Source organism: Drosophila rhopaloa, unplaced genomic scaffold, assembly GCF_018152115.1.
Source record: "Drosophila rhopaloa isolate 14029-0021.01 unplaced genomic scaffold, ASM1815211v1 contig_218, whole genome shotgun sequence".
NCBI classification, from domain to species: domain Eukaryota; kingdom Metazoa; phylum Arthropoda; class Insecta; order Diptera; family Drosophilidae; genus Drosophila; species Drosophila rhopaloa.
In genome coordinates, this window is record NW_025335104.1 from 1,048,076 (window position 1) to 1,065,767 (window position 17,692).

Consider the following 17,692-nt stretch of genomic DNA (forward strand, 5'->3'; position numbering starts at 1 on the left):
ATTGCCATCGATTTATATCTAACCCCTGAGCCACATTTTCCAGAAAAACCCACAATTTCTACAAATTAAGCCATATATAAGCACATTTTTTGAATTTTATTTATGAGGCAACCTTGCTAAATGTCATTTGGGTTCTTTAAAGTGTAAATTTTGTTCTTTAACAGTACTAAAATATCATAAATCTCTCAAAATAAAACCAAAGCCCGCCAAATTTCTTGAATTCAACCCCTACTTGCTGTACTCTTCAATCGCACGCAGCTCTTACGGCGGTTGCATCCTATTCCTGGTCACTCGCACATGTTTGAACAGCTGATATTTTCACCACACCGTTCGAACATGGGCGTCGGGTCGGCGCCGAAAAATTGACAGGCAGAGCAAATGAAACCTCTATATAGTTTCTTACTCTATGCAGTGACCAGGAGCAATTTGTCGGCAATATTTGCTAACCATCACTGGTTTACTGGTAAAACTGTGACCAGGAGCAATTTGTCGGCAATATTTGCTAACCAGCCTCCCGTTCTGTGCTTTTCGGTTTGCCGTTTGACTTCCCCGTCATCACTCCCGATGCGATTAAATTAATTTGGGCGCCACCATGTTACAAACTGCTTATTTTGTTCTTTGGCAGTGCCGCTAGCTCAGTCTTCTCTCCGGGCGGATTCCCCCTAATGCCACAGCCCGCAACATAAACGTCGATGACTACACTGTCTCACATCACAAATTAATCGCTCATCACTAACAAACAAAACATACAAAATGTAAACAACGTAAATAATTATAGATGACGGGAAAATGTTTTGGTGGCTATAGTTGACCCAGCCAAGCACACCCACCCAACCAAGGATGCCCCGGAGGTTTTTGCAGGGACATCCCCCATATTCCAGTTGGTCCAAGTCACTCCTCGCGACTAGGACAGCTCCATCTCCCCCACAACGACAACTCACTCGCACATTTCAGTTTCCAGATATGTACATTTAATATCCACAGTAAGTACCTATGCTATACATTGTTAAAATGGCTCTCCTATAAACTAATTTATCCTTTCATAGCCTTTACGACCAAACTTGGCCACCGTCTTCAAATTTAACCGGTCAAAGCGGAAAATTACCTTCCCTCGGCAAAGGCTACAGGCGCCGCGGAATTAATGTTCCACCAGTCACTTATTGGTGGAACTAGCAGTGAACGAGGCGCACAAAAGCACACACACGGTTAGTGTGTCGGGTCACCTAATCCTGAGGAGCTCCTGGGGAAAAGAAGGGACAGGCCAAACGGTAAGTAATAAGCGCTGTAATCTATCCCGCCGAAAACTAACAATCGCGACCCTTTTTTACAGGCAACACGAGGACAACTAAGGTTTTCGGGTCTAAGTCCGAATAAATTCACAGGTCAACAACGGTAAGTATATATGTAAATTAAGTAATGGGTACATTTAAATAACATTCATGATTTTTAGCCGCTTCTGGGCTAGGCACCGGCAGTAAGCCAGTGGCGGGTCGCCGAAGGACAACTCGAGACCCTTATAAAGGGACGTGGCGGTCCGGAAACCGGTATTACGCCGTGCCTCGGCCACTGCAGACCGTGACGTCCGAGATGCCGGGTGGTAGGGGAGTCGCGTCGTGGTCGCGACGTTGTGCTGCTCGGGTTATATGGGCCGGAACGGACTCACCGAGGTAAAGTTGAATTTTATTGTGGTTAAATAACCTAACTGCCTGCGGCGGTGTTGGTTGGTGGTGATGGCTGTTACGGTGCCTGTGGCTGTTGATGTTGATGTTGCTACTGCTGCTGCTGCTGCTACCGCAGCCGCCTGTTGCTGATGCTGCTACTGGTGGCGGAGTACTCCCAACGAAAATCAAAGAAAACTGCCGGGGCCCTATGTACTAGGGTCCCCGGTGGACCTAAAATAAATAAATATCTACTTAATTTCCACCCGACACTAGCACTTTTCGCACCCTTACTTTTTTTTTGTATGAAACGTAAAACAAAAAAAATACAAAGAACTCCGTCTACATTGCTTTGGTCTCCGGCAGCAACTAAACCCGATTCCTGACCTACGCAATGTCATGCCCATCACGCCATATTCCCTTTCCCTCTCCCAAAAGTGGGTCAATGGACGAATCCAAGGCCATCCTAGCTATACCCAGAGCGAACCGGGCTAGTTTAAATAGCTAGATAGCCAAGGGCATGAGCAGAAGGGGGCACCACTAAAACCATCGCTCTATCATCCTAACCCATCGATAGAGTCCATTCCATTATCGACTCCAACTGCAACACTATTATCTAAACATAAATATTGTATATGTATGCAGTGAAGGATACATTGCCGACCCTATAAAGTATAAAATTCCAACTGTGCGTGAATTCATCAAAAATCAGCCGATATCATCATTGAAATTCATGGAAATGGAATTGAACATCTCCAAAACATCGATTTATCGCATTTTGACCAAACGAATGGTGTGTGCACCAGTTTGTTCCGCAAAAATTGCTCAGAATCCAACATTTGAAGGACGTCATTACAGAGGTCAAAAAGGACAAAAACTTCCTTGACAATATTGTGACTGGTGACGAAACGTGGTGTTTCCAAGATGATCCCGAAATGAAACGCCAGAGTGCTGAGTGGAAGTCACCGGACGAGCCGAAACCCAAAAAATCGCGCATGGAGAAGTCAAAAGTTAAGACAATGCTGATTTGTTTTTATGATTCCCAGGGTATTGTCCACAAAGAATTTGTTCCACCCGCCCAAAATGTTAATGCGGTAGAAGAGTTTTGAAGCGTTTGGAGCGCCGTATTCGACGTGTTCGGCCCGCATCTCGCGAAGATTAAAGTTGGCTCTGTAATGCGCCGATCGAGGCTTGTGACCGATTATTTGACTAAACACCTAATTTTAACCATTAACAACTCCTATTAACATTTGCCCATGAAAGGAAATCGTTATGCAGAAGGAGACTATTTTGAATTAAATAAATTCATTTCGACGAAACAACCATTTGTTCACTTTTTTTAGAGTCATATTTACTTTGAAACGCACCTTGAGTTTCAGAAAAAGTATTTCTCATTACAAATTAAACGGATGGTATGGCTAAGAAAGTGTGCAAAAAATTTGTTTTAAATCTTTTCGAGTGGCAACAACATTTCTAATAATTTATTACATCGAATAATATTTTTTTGTTGAACTCATTATACATATCTTAGATACAAACAAATTCTCGTTGTAAAATTTTGAATACTCTTGACTTTATTTGAAATTAAAGAGTAAATGGTTTTCTTTTTTGTTATATCTAAAATAGTTGTGGAACAAGAGAAAAAAATGTACTCGATTTTACAAAAAAAAAAAAAAACGAATTTATTGCATTTTCAAAATTAGTAAACACCAAAATTTTTTTTTTATTTTAGTATGGATGACCAATATGATTATAGATGACCTCAAACAGGTAGTTCTCTTGGATTCAGTGTTCTCTCGTTATTTATGTTTTGCGACACATTTCAGTATAAATAAGAGCGTCCTCAGCTCAGCCGGCAACAGTTTTGATTCGATGCCGCACGCATGAAGTGTACGCGAAGTAAGACAGCAAGTTATTGGATTTACTGCTAAGCAACTGAGTGAGTGTGAGCAAAGTGAATTAAATCATGGACACTTTCATTCAAGAAGTGTAAAGCAAGTTCATAGACATGAAGTAAATGAACGAATGCACAATGACGGAATGTTAACCCTGATGGTTCGATGTTTTGTACGCGTACGTGTACCGAATGAGAAATATACTGAGTCAAGCCGTTTAGAAGTGAAGTATATATGTAGATCTTTAACAAAATGTAAGTCTCCGCCTAAAGCAAGGAGGCTGAACTTTTTCTAAGCCAGAAAAAAAACGGGATGAATTTTGAACAGTCTCATGTGCCACATCGTTAAACCAATGAGGATCAGAAAACCATTCAGAGTTCTTGGCGTTCAATGAACTCACACAAGCAGCCAAGCCCCGACTTGATTCTGTGCCAGTGCGTCCCAATCCCCCCGTTGATTATCTCAAAACTTGTCCAACGTCTTTTTGTATATTTGGACTCTCCCTTAGGTTACATATTTATACCCGTTACTCGTAGAGTAAAAGGGTATATTGCATTCGTGCAAAAGTATGTAACAGCTAGAAGGAAGCGTTTCCGACCCTATAAAGTATATATATTCTTGATCAGGATCACTAGCCGAGTCGATATAGCCATGTCCGTCTGTCCGTCTGTACGTCTGTCTGTCTGTCTGTCTGTCTGTCTGTCTGTCTGTCTGTCTGTCTGTCTGTCTGTCCGTCTGTCCGTCCGTATGAACGCTGAGATCTCGGAAACTATAAAAGCTAGAGGATTGGCATTTTGCATGCAGATTCTAGGAGTTCCTACGCAGCGCAAGTTTGTTTCAAAAAGGTGCCACGCCCCCTTTAACGCCCACAATCGCTAATATACGATTTTAAAAATTTAAATATTTCGGAAAAGTAAAAATGCAGTTTTATTGTGTTTATCAATACCTATCGAAATGTAGAAGAAATTTTTCAAATCGGACCATTCGTTAAAAAATTATGCGTGATCAAAGTTTCTATCTCCATCTCCCTCGCACTCCCTTTACCTGAGTAACGGGTATCTGATAGTCGGGGCACCCGACTATAGCGTTCTCTCTTGTTTTAAATAAAATACCACCGGCGTTGCTACGTCGCAAGCTGTCTGGAATAAAAAAAAAAAAATAATTTCATACCAACGCCGAAACCGGTTCATACCGTTAGTTCTTAACCCAATTCTATACGGATTTAAGTATTTGCAAAAAGAAATAAAAAATTGGCGAAACAAAATATTTTTATGGAAAATAAGAAAGCTAAACGACAATAAACAAATGATTTTGGGTGACTATAATTAACTAACTAAATCCAATTGGTCTATGTAAATATTAATACAATACCATTAACCCCTTAGAATTTATTTATTTATATACTCATCTGCCCGAGCTTCCTTTTGAAAATTAACAACTCTCACACTATAAAAATAATTGACAGTTTGTTTAGAAAAAAATATAACTGATAGAGAAAAAAATTTTGTAACACTGATATAAAATTCTTTTTTGTTTAATTAAACCATAAGATCTCAAAGTGTAAACGAAAATGTTTAATGGACAGTGGACATGATCGCACATAAAGGGTCTAAAACATTAATAGAACATGAAAAAATTGTCGGGGCCACTTTTGACAAATGCTTAAAACTATTTTTCCCAATTTGTCACTAAAGAACGTACATACATACATACATATGTATATGTACATCTGAGATGAGTCGAGCCAACCGCAACGAAAAACTAATTTGTATGTTCATCACATTTCCAATCGTTTAATGTGCATGTACATATATGTATGTACATACATACATATGTATAAGAGGACACCAAAAACGTGATTATTTGAGCGAACTGATGTCTATTCAATTTATATACATATTACATTCTGTTTTTCTTTAACTGTGCCTCTTTGTTTTTTAAAGCAGAAAACAAGATTTATCTACATATCTACAGTGACAAACTTAATTATTGGCACAGCAAGCATGTTAAACTTTGAGGCTATTTTTCTTCTTATAATATGCTGATATTAATTAGATTAGATGATTAGATGTATTAGTGCCCTTATAACCACTGCCTGCAGTTCCGAAATTCATCACTACAAAAATTCATCGTCCTTTCATTAGCAGCAAACTGCGACGACGGCAAAGCTGAAACTCTCAGTCGCCGATCGTAGGACATGATACAAAAACAATATGCTATTATATCATGTCGTAGGAAACGCAGAAAAATTTCGATTTCCCTCTCTTACTCCGTCTCTATCCCCATAAGATGAGCTCGGTGGTGGAGGACAACCTATAAAAATCACAACGTCCGCTGCACACTTTTGATATTAAAAAAATATAATTTTTGTTTTTCTAATAAATATTTAAGTTGATACTTATTAATTATATTATTTTGTGGATATACGTTTTAAAATAACATACGTTATGATCGTTTTGAAAGAAATGGATTTATTTATTAGGTAAATTTAAATAATGTAATAATTTTGAATAGTCGGACATGCTTTTTATACCCTGCTTTGACGCGAAGCGAAACATGTAAAGACAAATTAGGCTAATAAAAAAATAATAGGATTAATGGAGCCCTGTTCTCAACCGAAGTTGTTTTAACCGTTTTTACATGCACTTGCATTTGAGAGAACCGAGAGAACAGATCGAAGCTGAAATTTTTGTGAAATGTTATAACTAAATTTATCAGAAATTTAGGTGAGTGTTATTTATTTAATTGTGTGAAGCTTTTAATAAAACTGTTGGTCGGCAAAGCAAGAAACGCAGTAAGTTTTTATATATTCTATATTTTCTATGTTAGATATACTAGGTCAGGAAGAGCCAGCACATAAAGCACGAAGTCAAAAAAAGGTGCCCAAGAGCATCGAGACCTCAAACATTCTCAACACCTCCGAGACAACTGAAAATGTAAATTGAATTAAGATTAATACTTAAAATTATAATAATTGATAATAACCATGAAATGTAAAAAAATATTATAATTAAATAAATGGAAATATTGATTAAATGATGTGTTTATTTACTGACGAAAATGCGTTGAAAAGGCGGTGAAAAAGCGATGAAATACTGATAAAAATAAGTTGAAAAAGCTATGAATTACTGATAAAAACAAGAGAGAACGCTATAGTCGGGTGCCCCGACTATCAGATACCCGTTACTCAGGTAAAGGGAGTGCGAGGGAGATGGAGATATAAACTTTGATCACGCATAACTTTTTAACGAATGGTCCGATTTGAAAAATTTCTTCTACATTTCGATACGTATTGATAAACACAATAAAACTGCATTTTTACTTTTCCGAAATATTTAAATTTTTAAAATCGTATATAAGCGATTGTGGGCGTTAAAGGGGGCGTGGCACCTTTTTGAAACAAACTTGCGCTGCGTAGGAACTCCTAGAATCTGCATGCAAAATGCCAATCTTCTAGCTTTTATAGTTTCCGAGATCTCAGCGTTCATACGGACAGACAGACGGACAGACGGACATGGCTATATCGACTCGGCTAGTGACCCTGATCAAGAATACATATACTTTATAGGGTCGGAAACGCTTCCTTCTGGCTGTTACATACTTTTGCACGAATACAATATACCCTTTTACTCTACGAGTAACGGGTATAATTAGATTAAAAAGCGATGAAAAAGCGGTGCAAAACCGATAAAAAAGCGGCGAAAAACCGATGAACTACTCATGAAATGTTATGAATTACTGATGAAAATGTGATGAATTACTGATTAAAAAGTGATGAATAACTGATTAAAAAGTGGTGAATTACTGATTAAAATGTGATGAATTTTTCACAGATTAACTCCTATGACATGGCAATGTTAAATTCATCACTGTTTTGATGAAATTTCATCAGTTAACAATCAGACATTTTTGGTGATGATTCATCGATTAAAAGGTGATGAACGGAACTGCAGGGTCGGTACTGCTAATTTCAAATAATTCAGACGTTATTTGACCCATTTCGATGGGCCTCGTTTGGGAGCTATTTTCATAAATTTTGAGGAACCTACGATCTCAAGTCTATAATTAAGATTAATAAGATTAGTTGAATAAGACATGTATTGCTTAAATCATTTATTACATTTAAAAAACTATTTTAAATTCATATATGTATGTATATACTCTGCTAAGAATCGAGCCCAGGCCTTTGCTCAAGAGTTAGCCGACTTCGCATTGCGCTCATATAAATCGTTAAAGGCCAAACCAAGGACTGCTTGAATTTTAAGAATTTTGTAATGATTATAATTTTATAAACATTTTTTTCACACTTTACTAAAAATGTAGGAATATAGTCTTAAAAAAAGTATTTCCTTAATAAAAAAATTTGTTTTAGGAAATTACCTAAATTATAGGACTGCAATTTAAATTTAACAAGAGAGAACGCTATAGTCGAGTGCCTCGACTATTAGATACCTAGCTAAACAACTTTAGATTTTGCATTAACATAATGTGAATTAGAGTGACCACAGGAAAAAGGACAAAAAGTTCAATTTATCAATTTGAATTAGGCGATCTCTTAGAGCTGGCAGCTTTACAGCACGAGCATCAGCACCAGCGCTGCTTTAGCACAGGCTGCTTTTGTCCTGCACCAGCATACACACATACGCCATTGTTTGACTCAGACCTCCAATTTGGCAAACTTGATTTGATTTGCATAGTTCTTGGGATATAGTTCGGTATTGACAAATGAAAACCATCGCAATTTCCTTTAATAGAAATCCTTATCGAGAATAAACGTAGACTCTGTTGAGCACCTTGGCCAGCTGTTCCAAAGTCATCCGTTAGATGCCGCTAGTGTATTGCGCAATCTACCCCAAGACATTGGTACCACGGGCCATGAAAGGCGGAAATGTAGGCGCTAGCCAGGCTTAAGCGTTTAATGAGTTTTTGGGCGTTAGAGTGGGCGTGGCCAACTTTTATTAGGCCAATCGATAGGTATTGACGAAACAAATAGATCTCGGAAACTATAAAAGCTAGAAGATTGGCATTTTGCATGCAGATTCTAGGAGTTCCTACGCAGCGCAAGTTTGTTTCAAAAAGGTGCCACGCCCCCTTTAACGCCCACAATCGCTAATATACGATTTTAAAAATTTAAATATTTCGTAAAAGTAAAAATGCAGTTTTATTGTGTTTATCAATACCTATCGAAATGTAGAAGAAAGTTTTGAAATCGGACCATTCGTTAAAAAAGTTATGCGTGATCAAAGTTTCTATCTCCATCTCCCTCGCACTCCCTTTACCTGAGTAACGGGTATCTGATAGTCGGGGACCCGACTATAGCGTTCTCTCTTGTTATACCCGTTACTCGTAGAGTAACTATAAAGTATATATATTCTTGATCAGGGTCACTAGCCGAGTCGATATAGCCATGTCCGTCTGTCCGTCTGTCTGTCTGTCCGTCTGTCCGTCTGTCCGTCCGTATGAACGCTGAGATCTCGGAAACTATAAAAGCTAGAAGATTGGCATTTTGCATGCAGATTCTAGGAGTTCCTACGCAGCGCAAGTTTGTTTCAAAAAGGTGCCACGCCCCCTTTAACGCCCACAATCGCTAATATACGATTTTAAAAATTTAAATTTTTCGGAAAAGTAAAAATGCAGTTTTATTGTGTTTATCAATACCTATCGAAATGTAGAAGAAATTTTTCAAATCGGACCATTCGTTAAAAAGTTATGCGTGATCAAAGTTTCTATCTCCATCTCCCTCGCACTCCCTTTACTTGAGTAACGGGTATCTGATAGTCGGGGCACCCGACTATAGCGTTCTCTCTTGTTTTGGTTTGAAAGACCCCGTTGCAAATCAACGGCCTCCACGTGGTGTTCCCTGGGTACCGATTTTAACATAAAAATCGGGAGCTAATTAGAGCGGCGAAAAACATACAAGAAGGCATATTTACATATATTAAGTTGTTTAGCTGAGTAACGGGTATCTAATAGTCGAGGCACTCGACTATAGCGTTCTCGTTTCTTTTCGTTTTAGGGAATATTAAGGGGGTATAGGTTACATATTTATACCCGTTACTCGTAGAGTAAAAGGGTATATTGTATTCGTGCAAAAGTATGTAACAGCTAGAAGGAAGCGTTTCCGACCCTATAAAGTATATATATTCTTGATCAGGATCACTAGCCGAGTCGATATAGCCATGTCCGTCTGTCCGTCTGTACGTCTGTCTGTCTGTCTGTCTGTCTGTCTGTCTGTCTGTCTGTCTGTCTGTCTGTCTGTCTGTCTGTCTGTCCGTCTGTCCGTCCGTATGAACGCTGAGATCTCGGAAACTATAAAAGCTAGAGGATTGGCATTTTGCATGCAGATTCTAGGAGTTCCTACGCAGCGCAAGTTTGTTTCAAAAAGGTGCCACGCCCCCTTTAACGCCCACAATCGCTAATATACGATTTTAAAAATTTAAATATTTCGGAAAAGTAAAAATGCAGTTTTATTGTGTTTATCAATACCTATCGAAATGTAGAAGAAATTTTTCAAATCGGACCATTCGTTAAAAAATTATGCGTGATCAAAGTTTCTATCTCCATCTCCCTCGCACTCCCTTTACCTGAGTAACGGGTATCTGATAGTCGGGGCACCCGACTATAGCGTTCTCTCTTGTTTTAAATAAAATACCACCGGCGTTGCTACGTCGCAAGCTGTCTGGAATAAAAAAAAAAAATAATTTCATACCAACGCCGAAACCGGTTCATACCGTTAGTTCTTAACCCAATTCTATACGGATTTAAGTATTTGCAAAAAGAAATAAAAAATTGGCGAAACAAAATATTTTTATGGAAAATAAGAAAGCTAAACGACAATAAACAAATGATTTTGGGTGACTATAATTAACTAACTAAATCCAATTGGTCTATGTAAATATTAATACAATACCATTAACCCCTTAGAATTTATTTATTTATATACTCATCTGCCCGAGCTTCCTTTTGAAAATTAACAACTCTCACACTATAAAAATAATTGACAGTTTGTTTAGAAAAAAATATAACTGATAGAGAAAAAAATTTTGTAACACTGATATAAAATTCTTTTTTGTTTAATTAAACCATAAGATCTCAAAGTGTAAACGAAAATGTTTAATGGACAGTGGACATGATCGCACATAAAGGGTCTAAAACATTAATAGAACATGAAAAAATTGTCGGGGCCACTTTTGACAAATGCTTAAAACTATTTTTCCCAATTTGTCACTAAAGAACGTACATACATACATACATATGTATATGTACATCTGAGATGAGTCGAGCCAACCGCAACGAAAAAACTAATTTGTATGTTCATCACATTTCCAATCGTTTAATGTGCATGTACATATATGTATGTACATACATACATATGTATAAGAGGACACCAAAAACGTGATTATTTGAGCGAACTGATGTCTATTCAATTTATATACATATTACATTCTGTTTTTCTTTAACTGTGCCTCTTTGTTTTTTAAAGCAGAAAACAAGATTTATCTACATATCTACAGTGACAAACTTAATTATTGGCACAGCAAGCATGTTAAACTTTGAGGCTATTTTTCTTCTTATAATATGCTGATATTAATTAGATTAGATGATTAGATGTATTAGTGCCCTTATAACCACTGCCTGCAGTTCCGAAATTCATCACTACAAAAATTCATCGTCCTTTCATTAGCAGCAAACTGCGACGACGGCAAAGCTGAAACTCTCAGTCGCCGATCGTAGGACATGATACAAAAACAATATGCTATTATATCATGTCGTAGGAAACGCAGAAAAATTTCGATTTCCCTCTCTTACTCCGTCTCTATCCCCATAAGATGAGCTCGGTGGTGGAGGACAACCTATAAAAATCACAACGTCCGCTGCACACTTTTGATATTAAAAAAATATAATTTTTGTTTTTCTAATAAATATTTAAGTTGATACTTATTAATTATATTATTTTGTGGATATACGTTTTAAAATAACATACGTTATGATCGTTTTGAAAGAAATGGATTTATTTATTAGGTAAATTTAAATAATGTAATAATTTTGAATAGTCGGACATGCTTTTTATACCCTGCTTTGACGCGAAGCGAAACATGTAAAGACAAATTAGGCTAATAAAAAAATAATAGGATTAATGGAGCCCTGTTCTCAACCGAAGTTGTTTTAACCGTTTTTACATGCACTTGCATTTGAGAGAACCGAGAGAACAGATCGAAGCTGAAATTTTTGTGAAATGTTATAACTAAATTTATCAGAAATTTAGGTGAGTGTTATTTATTTAATTGTGTGAAGCTTTTAATAAAACTGTTGGTCGGCAAAGCAAGAAACGCAGTAAGTTTTTATATATTCTATATTTTCTATGTTAGATATACTAGGTCAGGAAGAGCCAGCACATAAAGCACGAAGTCAAAAAAAGGTGCCCAAGAGCATCGAGACCTCAAACATTCTCAACACCTCCGAGACAACTGAAAATGTAAATTGAATTAAGATTAATACTTAAAATTATAATAATTGATAATAACCATGAAATGTAAAAAAATATTATAATTAAATAAATGGAAATATTGATTAAATGATGTGTTTATTTACTGACGAAAATGCGTTGAAAAGGCGGTGAAAAAGCGATGAAATACTGATAAAAATAAGTTGAAAAAGCTATGAATTACTGATAAAAACAAGAGAGAACGCTATAGTCGGGTGCCCCGACTATCAGATACCCGTTACTCAGGTAAAGGGAGTGCGAGGGAGATGGAGATATAAACTTTGATCACGCATAACTTTTTAACGAATGGTCCGATTTGAAAAATTTCTTCTACATTTCGATACGTATTGATAAACACAATAAAACTGCATTTTTACTTTTCCGAAATATTTAAATTTTTAAAATCGTATATAAGCGATTGTGGGCGTTAAAGGGGGCGTGGCACCTTTTTGAAACAAACTTGCGCTGCGTAGGAACTCCTAGAATCTGCATGCAAAATGCCAATCTTCTAGCTTTTATAGTTTCCGAGATCTCAGCGTTCATACGGACAGACAGACGGACAGACGGACATGGCTATATCGACTCGGCTAGTGACCCTGATCAAGAATACATATACTTTATAGGGTCGGAAACGCTTCCTTCTGGCTGTTACATACTTTTGCACGAATACAATATACCCTTTTACTCTACGAGTAACGGGTATAATTAGATTAAAAAGCGATGAAAAAGCGGTGCAAAACCGATAAAAAAGCGGCGAAAAACCGATGAACTACTCATGAAATGTTATGAATTACTGATGAAAATGTGATGAATTACTGATTAAAAAGTGATGAATAACTGATTAAAAAGTGGTGAATTACTGATTAAAATGTGATGAATTTTTCACAGATTAACTCCTATGACATGGCAATGTTAAATTCATCACTGTTTTGATGAAATTTCATCAGTTAACAATCAGACATTTTTGGTGATGATTCATCGATTAAAAGGTGATGAACGGAACTGCAGGGTCGGTACTGCTAATTTCAAATAATTCAGACGTTATTTGACCCATTTCGATGGGCCTCGTTTGGGAGCTATTTTCATAAATTTTGAGGAACCTACGATCTCAAGTCTATAATTAAGATTAATAAGATTAGTTGAATAAGACATGTATTGCTTAAATCATTTATTACATTTAAAAAACTATTTTAAATTCATATATGTATGTATATACTCTGCTAAGAATCGAGCCCAGGCCTTTGCTCAAGAGTTAGCCGACTTCGCATTGCGCTCATATAAATCGTTAAAGGCCAAACCAAGGACTGCTTGAATTTTAAGAATTTTGTAATGATTATAATTTTATAAACATTTTTTTCTCACTTTACTAAAAATGTAGGAATATAGTCTTAAAAAAAGTATTTCCTTAATAAAAAAATTTGTTTTAGGAAATTACCTAAATTATAGGACTGCAATTTAAATTTAACAAGAGAGAACGCTATAGTCGAGTGCCTCGACTATTAGATACCTAGCTAAACAACTTTAGATTTTGCATTAACATAATGTGAATTAGAGTGACCACAGGAAAAAAGGACAAAAAGTTCAATTTATCAATTTGAATTAGGCGATCTCTTAGAGCTGGCAGCTTTACAGCACGAGCATCAGCACCAGCGCTGCTTTAGCACAGGCTGCTTTTGTCCTGCACCAGCATACACACATACGCCATTGTTTGACTCAGACCTCCAATTTGGCTAACTTGATTTGATTTGCATAGTTCTTGGGATATAGTTCGGTATTGACAAATGAAAACCATCGCAATTTCCTTTAATAGAAATCCTTATCGAGAATAAACGTAGACTCTGTTGAGCACCTTGGCCAGCTGTTCCAAAGTCATCCGTTAGATGCCGCTAGTGTATTGCGCAATCTACCCCAAGACATTGGTACCACGGGCCATGAAAGGCGGAAATGTAGGCGCTAGCCAGGCTTAAGCGTTTAATGAGTTTTTGGGCGTTAGAGTGGGCGTGGCCAACTTTTATTAGGCCAATCGATAGGTATTGACGAAACAAATAGATCTCGGAAACTATAAAAGCTAGAAGATTGGCATTTTGCATGCAGATTCTAGGAGTTCCTACGCAGCGCAAGTTTGTTTCAAAAAGGTGCCACGCCCCCTTTAACTCCCACAATCGCTAATATACGATTTTAAAAATTTAAATATTTCGTAAAAGTAAAAATGCAGTTTTATTGTGTTTATCAATACCTATCGAAATGTAGAAGAAAGTTTTGAAATCGGACCATTCGTTAAAAAGTTATGCGTGATCAAAGTTTCTATCTCCATCTCCCTCGCACTCCCTTTACCTGAGTAACGGGTATCTGATAGTCGGGGACCCGACTATAGCGTTCTCTCTTGTTATACCCGTTACTCGTAGAGTAACTATAAAGTATATATATTCTTGATCAGGGTCACTAGCCGAGTCGATATAGCCATGTCCGTCTGTCCGTCTGTCTGTCTGTCCGTCTGTCCGTCTGTCCGTCCGTATGAACGCTGAGATCTCGGAAACTATAAAAGCTAGAAGATTGGCATTTTGCATGCAGATTCTAGGAGTTCCTACGCAGCGCAAGTTTGTTTCAAAAAGGTGCCACGCCCCCTTTAACGCCCACAATCGCTTATATACGATTTTAAAAATTTAAATTTTTCGGAAAAGTAAAAATGCAGTTTTATTGTGTTTATCAATACCTATCGAAATGTAGAAGAAATTTTTCAAATCGGACCATTCGTTAAAAAGTTATGCGTGATCAAAGTTTCTATCTCCATCTCCCTCGCACTCCCTTTACTTGAGTAACGGGTATCTGATAGTCGGGGCACCCGACTATAGCGTTCTCTCTTGTTTTGGTTTGAAAGACCCCGTTGCAAATCAACGGCCTCCACGTGGTGTTCCCTGGGTACCGATTTTAACATAAAAATCGGGAGCTAATTAGAGCGGCGAAAAACATACAAGAAGGCATATTTACATATATTAAGTTGTTTAGCTGAGTAACGGGTATCTAATAGTCGAGGCACTCGACTATAGCGTTCTCGTTTCTTTTCGTTTTAGGGAATATTAAGGGGGTATATACATTTTTTTGTCGAAAAAATAGGAAAATTTGTATTTTTTGATTATATATCTGAAAGTTTAGATTGTTGACAATGTTTATGCAAAAATTTGTGAAAAAATATTTAATAGTTTTTAAGGGGTGGTTGTTTCCCTTAAACGGCTTTTTTTGGAAGAGCCATGCGGTGATAATTCCCCAGTACGAACGGGTCAACTGAAACCGTAAAAATAAAAATATTTAATTAGTTTGGAGTATTTGTGTATACGGGAACGTTTTGTGCAACAAATGAAGTTTTTAAACGCCAGAATTCTTACAAAAGTTATATTTCGGCGACATACAAATTTTTACATGAAAAATCGATCGTTCAAGTACTAATAACATTCATTACGAACAATTTAAAAAAATTTTTGAAGAAAATCGCTTCAGTTGTTTTTCGCCAATCGATATCACCGCAAAGTAATTTTTCAAAAAACACCATTTCGAGATATTCGCGTTTAAAGCTTCAAGTTTGGGTTTGGGCGGGAACGAGGCGCGCGGCTAGGAGCGCTGTAACTTTTTTTCTACTGCTCAAATCTCTATGAAAATTTGGGGAAATGTTCTCAAAAAGTTCTTCTTTAAGATAAAGAAATTTTTTTGATTTTTCGAAAATGAGTAAGGTGTATACCCTCTTAAGTGGTTGTCGTATTTATAATCCTTTATCATCTTTGGTGTTCTTTTGATCATATTACTTCGATGGTAAATAAGACCGGCGGAGTGTTTGGATTAATTATTAGGTGATCAAAAGAATTCGATAATCCCTATGTCACAAAGACTTAATTTATTTTACAGAATGAAGTGTTGTCCCTTAGTATGGAGTACCCAATAAGGTGACATTATATGGATTATTTTTTGCTCTTCGGGGTTTTAACTGAGAACCGTCCGGTTATTGCGACGAAAACTCGATGGCTTGGTTGGTCCCCATACAAACTTATTTGATACAAACTTATATGGTTAGTGCGTCTTCCGGGTATAACGACGTAAAATCGTCGGTCCCTTGAAAGTCGCTATAACCGGATTCTACTGGATTATTATCTTACCCTGGTAGAATTCTTCTAAATCATTTACCATCCTTATCCAACCGTAACACGATGCTTGATTCTTCCTTTATTCGTAATTCGAATTCACGGGGATGTGGAGAGTCCCGAGTTTCTGGGTCGCCTGCTCTTCTCAATGCCTCTTATTATACCCGTTACTCGTAGAGTAAAAGGGTATATTGTATTCGTGCAAAAGTATCTAACAGGTAGAAGGAAGCGTTTCCGACCCTATAAAGTATATATATTCTTGTTCAGGATCACTAGCCGAGTCGATCTAGCCATGTCCGTCTGTCCGTCTGTCTGTCTGTCTGTCTGTCCGTATGAACGCTGAGATCTCGGAAACTATAAAAGCTAGAAGATTGTCATTTTGCATGTAGATTTTAGGAGTTCCTACGCAGAGCAAGTTTGTTTCAAAATGGTGCCACGCCCCCTCTGACGCCCACAATCACAAGCAGTGGCCACAGTTTTTATGCTATTATGAACATTTTAATTGATATTTATTTATTTCGTCAATATCTATCGATTGGCCTAATAAAAGTTTGCCACGCCCACTCTAACGCCCAAAAACCCATTAAACGCTTAAACCTGGCTAGCGCCTACATTTCCGCCTTTCATGGCCCGTGGTACCACGGTAGCGCCATCTAACGGATGACTGTGGAACAGCTGGCCAAGGTGCTAATTCGAGCGGCGAAAAACATACAAGAAGGCATATTTATATTAAGTTGTTTAGCTGAGTAACGGGTATCTAATAGTCGAGGCACTCGACTATAGCGTCCTCTCTTGTTTTTAATCATTGTAGATCGAACTATAATTTGCACAAACCTTTTAGAGTATTATGCAATGACGACATGTTGATAATCTCGAAATAATCAATTGTATTTTAGAGCGAAATGAGTAATAGTGTTAGTGTTAGTTTTTGTATTTTGGCTTATCTTGTTCGTTCCTATATTTTTATACCCTTGCAAAGGTTATTATAATTTCAGTCAAAAGTTTGCAGCGCAGTGAAGGAAACATTTCCGACCCTATAAAGTACAATCGGATTTTTTTTGGGTTTTCATAAACTTTTTATAAATTTCGGTATATAAACTTCGGCTTCGAAATTTAGTCGATTTGTAATAACTGCAAGGATATATAAACTTAGACTTGCCGAAGCTTGCTTTCTTTCTTGTTATTTTTGTTTTCAGCCCTTGCGATTTCGTTTTTACGATCCACGGGGAAACAAGCTTCGCGCGTTTGTTTTCGTAAGGACCTCTTGTTTGTACTGATCAACGTCCAAAAAAAAAATTCTTGGCTTGCTTAAATTTGCTTTAGCCAAATACTGCCAACATATGGGTTTAGATACAATCGCCACTTTAATATAAGTTTCGCTACAATTCCTTACAGCGGTACCGAAGATCTATTTTTTCCTCTGATTTCAAATCTCAGACTATTGAAAGTGCAATTTGTTGACTAATTGTAGGAGTTAGAAAACTAAGTTACAACATAAGAACTCATTCTGATCAAACGTCATAA

The 17,692-nt window shown here is 37.2% G+C and overlaps 1 protein-coding gene across 5 annotated transcripts in view; it reads left to right on the forward strand.

Annotated features, from left to right (window-relative positions):
* Window positions 1-400: 400 nt before the first annotated feature.
* Window positions 401-17,692, forward strand: part of LOC108037356 (probable chitinase 10) — a 67,288-nt gene continuing 49,996 nt past the window's right edge. For 2 of the 5 annotated variants that reach the window (XM_044460765.1, XM_044460769.1), the window contains exon 1: window positions 3,415-3,597. The gene's annotated coding sequence lies outside the window, so the exon portion shown is untranslated. Of the gene's footprint in view, window positions 984-1,046; window positions 1,269-1,330; window positions 1,393-1,450; window positions 1,668-3,390; window positions 3,598-17,692 lie in introns of those variants that run through there. The other 3 variants (XM_044460766.1, XM_044460767.1, XM_044460768.1) reach the window with 3 other exon arrangements.